The 5,064-nt window shown below is 39.9% G+C and overlaps 1 long non-coding RNA gene across 1 annotated transcript; it reads left to right on the top strand.

The window, feature by feature from the left end:
• Positions 1–107: 107 nt before the first annotated feature.
• LOC107697262 (uncharacterized) lies at positions 108–4,105 on the top strand. Its single transcript, XR_001635178.1, has 3 exons — positions 108–118; positions 614–615; positions 3,922–4,105. It is a non-coding gene; the product is annotated as an uncharacterized LOC107697262 (long non-coding RNA).
• The last annotated feature ends 959 nt before the right edge of the window (positions 4,106–5,064 follow it).

Below are 5,064 nucleotides of genomic sequence, written 5' to 3'. Positions count from 1 at the left end.
TCACAGTATGGTAAGGGGCGTAACATTTCCATCACATGCTTGAGGTATTCGGCCAATCACAACGCACTGGATAGCTGGCCAATCAGAGCACACCTCGCTTTTCAGACCGATGAGCTTTGTAAAAATCGACGCGTTTCAGAAAGGCGGGGCATAGAGGAGAAACAATAATGTACAGTATGTGGAAAATAATGTGTTTTTTTAACCTTAAACCGCATAAACACATTTCATTACACCAAATACACAAAATAATGTTCTTTTTAGCAACACCATATGACCCCTTTAATAATGTTCATCGTCTGTTTGATTACGTCTTTAATTTATTTTTCCATACATTTCTGACATATGTACATTAACTGACAGTCACCACTGATAAGCTACTACTAAATATATCGTAGAAACTTAATTTTCTGTAAAGTTGCTTTGCAACGATTTGTATCGTGCCAAACAAAAACCATAAAATTACAGTAAAATATCCTAATTGAAATAAAGTGCAAAAACAATAATTTTACAGAAATTTTCATTAAAGGTTTTACAGAAAAAAAAGTTATTTTACAGATTTTTCCTTGCTTCAATTATGATATTTTACCTTAATTTTACGGGGTTTTTTTGGCAGCCGTAGCTGGCAGTCATTTGACCGTTTTTTACTGGACTTTTTATAGTGTAAAACCTTTATTTTACTGATTTTTTTCTAAATTATTACAATGAAAGCACTAAATGTTCTTCAGATAAACACTGTTATTTTACAAATCATTACAATCGAAAACCTTCAATAAAGGGTCAAAGCATGCTCAAGATGGAAAATTACGTTTTATTTGGAAGACAAAATAAAAAGTCTGTACAAATGCCATATAAAATTAAAATGTTATATTTCAGTTTTTTTTTAAGAAATACAGCACAATTACATTTAAAATACTGTACTGATGAAGAACATCAAAATGTTGAATTAAATATATTCAACTTATAGGACAAAGTTCCAGAATTAAAGGGGTCATATTTTCAATTCAATTCAATATGATGTTGCTAACAATTATTTTGTGTATTTGGTGTAATGAAATGTGTTTCAATGCGATTTAAGGCAAATAAATAAGTATGTTTATTTTCCACATACTGTACATCATTGTTTCTCCTCTATGCCCCGCCTTTCTGAAACGCATCGATTATTACAAAGCTCATCGGTCTGAAAAGCGAGGTGTGCTCTGATTGGCCAGCTATCCAGTGCGTTGTGATTTGCCGAATACCTCAAGCATGTGATGGAAATGTTACGCCCCTTACCATACTGTGATGCCCTGTGTCCCGGCGTGACAAGACAAAAACAATAGAAACCCATTATAAACGAGGCATTTGTTGCATCCAGGAGGTGTGCTCTGATTGGCCAGTTATCCAGTGCGTTGTGATTGGCCGAATTCCTCAAGCATGTGATGGAAATGTTACGCCCCTTACCATACTGTGATGCCCTGTGTCCCGGCGTGACAAGACAAAAACAATAGAAACCCATTATAAACGAGGCATTTGTTGCATCCAGTGAGGACGGATTATAATGACATATACTGTCTTTTTACGCGTTGCATCGCGCCGCGTAAACATAAAACCAAGTCTGCATTTGTGCTCGGAGAAATGACAAACAACAAGCGCTACCCAAAACTCGCGTTTGAATCATCAGTGGCAAATCCTTTAAATGAAAACGTACTTACAGTCTGTGAGTCAGAGCAGCCGTCATTGTAGTCTACTCTTCCAGGATCAGGAAACAGTCCTCCATAAAATGTGCTGCACACATCTGAATATTTGGGTTGAACTGTTCTGGAACAGTGTTGCAAATACAACTTAACCACTGATTTCTAGTTGTGTCCTCTTTTGGAAGGCCAAACAAAGTAGTTTCGCTTTCAGGCCAGCGGCCTAGAGTGAGCGGAGGCTGGCGGGGCTAGAGTGAGCTAGAGTGGTGGGCTTGAGAACGGCGCGCCGGGCGGGCTTGCGGCAACCACGTGTAACGACCCCGGGCTGGACTCCGCTTCGTCCACGGTGAAAGGAAGGCCAAACAAAGTAGTTTCGCTTTTACAACGAAACACAGCGTCTTCATGACATGGCGGCAGCAACAATACTACAGCAAGAATAAAATTTATGCCTTATTTCTTTGTGTGAACATTTGGGCGGCATTATGCGAATCTTCCCACACCGTGATGTAGACATGTTGGGGGCGTGTTAGAACGAGCCGTTTTAGGTAGGCGTGGTTGACTCTTAACTCTTATAAAGAATATCTCTTTTGATTTGAGACTTTAGTCTTTGCAACTTTACAGATATTCTTTATGCACCAACAGATTGTAACACTTCAAAGAGAAAGGAAAAATTGAAATCGCATCATATGACCCCTTTAATATTTCCTGATAATGTACTCAGCCCATGTAAGCCAAGATGTTCATGTCTTTCTTTACTCAGTCAAAAAGAAATTAAAGTGTTTGAGGAAAACACTCCAGAATTTTTCTCCAAGTAGTGGACTTCAATAGCACCCAATGGGTTGAATGTCCAAATTTCAGTTTCAATGCAGCTTTCAAAGGGCTTTACAAGTTCCCAGTGACCCTTATTACTCGGCTGGGATCGTGTAAAGCCCTTTGAAGCTGCATTGAAACTGAAATTTGGACATTCAACCCATTGGGTGCTATTGAAGTCCACTATATAGAGAAAAATCCTTGAATGTTTTCCTCAAAAACCTTTTTTTTTTCCGACAGAAAAAAAGAAAGACATTAACATATTGGATGACATGGGGGTGAGTAAATTATCAGGAAATGTTTATTCTGGAATTGAACTAGTCCTTTAAAACTGAAGAAATACAAAACCGATATATCTACACGATTGATTCTAAAAGAGTTTTATTATTCAGATGTAAATTATGAATGAATTCTACATAAACAGTTCTTCAGAGCCCCCAGGAGAAATTGAATAACTAAAAATTGCATTTCTATATTAGCAGTTAGGGTTACTCTCTTGATGAGGTCAATTTTACCTTTGAGATGGGTGGAGAATGAAACAATTTGTACTGTTTGCTGATAGCTTTGTATCTTGTACTTTCCACATAAGTTTTATATGAATCCACAGTATTCTACTGACTCCTGTGGGCTCCATATACAGTGGTGTCCAAAATGATTAGAACACTAGTATTTTCACCAGCTAAAAAGGGTTTTAAGTAAGTTATTTAATTGATGTAAACACAGTCAGTTATGTTGTCAGAACAGGACAAAACATCTGATTTATCGAAATAGAAATGTGCATTAGTGTGAATCGGTGTGAATGCAGCCTGTTAACATCTCCTGCAACCCCCCTCTCCCCCCCTCCTGCACTTCAGATCAGCGAAGATGATGTGCATCAGGTCTTCAGGAAGCAGAAGAGGAAACAAGCACTAGGCCCAGATTGTGTTACACCAGCCTGTCTGAAATCCTGTGCTGACCAGCTGGCCCCCATCTTCACACAGATCTTCAACAGATCACTGGAGCTGTGCGAAGTCCCTTCATGCTTCAAACGCTACACCATCATCCCCATCCCAAAGAAATCCAAAATTACAGGACTAAATGACTACAGGCCTGTGACTCTAACATCTGTTGTCATGAAGTCATTTGAAAAACTGGTGCTGGCCCACCTGAAGGACATTACTGGACCCTTGCTGTATCCTCTTCAGTTTGCCTACAGCGCAAACAGTTCTGTGGATGATGCAGTCAATATGGGACTGCATTATGTTCTGCAACATCTAGACAGACCAGGGACTTATGTGAGGATCCTGTTTGTGGACTTCAGCTCGGCGTTTAACACTATCATCCCAAACCTCCTCCTGCCCAAATAAACTCAGCTCTCCGTACCCACCTCCATCTGTCAGTGGATCACAAGCTTACTGACAGACAGGCAGCAGCTAGTGAGGCTGGGAAAATTCACATCCAGCACCAGTATAATCAGCCCTGGAGCTCCTCAGGGTAATGTTCTCTCCCCACTGCTCTTCTCCCTCTACACGAGCTACTGCACTTCAAAGGACCCCTCTGTCAAACTCCTAAAGTTTGCAGACGACACCACACTTATCGACCTCATTCAGGACAGTGACGAGTCTGCTTACAGACAGGAGGTAAAAGAGCTGGCTGTCTAGTGCAGTCTTAACAACCTGGAAGACAGCACTGTAATGACAGAGGAGTCATTCAGATTCCTGGGCACCACTATCTCTCAGGACTTGAAGTGGGACATTCACATTGACTCCATTGTTAAAAAGGTCCAGCAGAGGTTGTATTTCCTTTGCCAACTGAGGAAGTTCAACCTGCCACAGGAGCTGCTGAAACAGTTCTACTGCGCCATCATTGAATCCGTCCTTTGCATTTCTATAACTGTCTGGTTCAGCTCAGCTACCAAATCGGACCTCAGAAGACTACATCGGATAGTCTGGACTGCTGAGCGAATCATTGGTACAACCCTCCCTACTCTCCAAGAACTGTACTTATCTAGAGTGAACAAAAGGGCTAAGAAAATCACTCTGGACCCCTCACATCCAGCACACTCCCTCTTTGAACTGTTGCCATCTGGTCAACGCTACAGAGCACTGAGCACCAGAACGGCCAGGCACAGGAACAGTAGACAATCCATCTTATGAACACTTGACAATAATTGTGGAACACACAACACTATTTATACACTTATACAGACAACACTATTTATACACTTATACACTTATTTATCTAACACACATAGTTTACATTTCGAACTTGCACATAATATACCTGTACATAAAATTGTCAATTTGTATATTGTTATTCCCTGTTTACTTGTTCTATTTTTTTCTTTTATTATCTGTGTTTTTGTCCTGTTAATGTCATTCTGTTGCACTGTGGAAGCTTCTGTCACGAAAACAAATTCCTCGTATGTGTAAACACACCTGGCAATAAAGCTCATTCTGATAAAGCTCATTCTGATTACTTTGTACAGAAAAATTTTGTTCGGTTCAGTATGTGTACCGAACAAATACAGTGTTGTTTTAACCACTGCATGTGCGGAACTTAATCCGTTTCAGTTCATATGCGTGAATAAAACTTTGCTATGCAT

The sequence above is a fragment of the Sinocyclocheilus anshuiensis genome, unplaced genomic scaffold (genome assembly GCF_001515605.1).
Source record: "Sinocyclocheilus anshuiensis isolate Anshui unplaced genomic scaffold, SAMN03320099.WGS_v1.1 scaffold979, whole genome shotgun sequence".
Classification (NCBI taxonomy): Eukaryota; Metazoa; Chordata; class Actinopteri; order Cypriniformes; family Cyprinidae; genus Sinocyclocheilus; species Sinocyclocheilus anshuiensis.
Note: the sequence above shows the minus strand (reverse complement) of the source record. Positions and strands in the feature narration are given on the sequence as shown.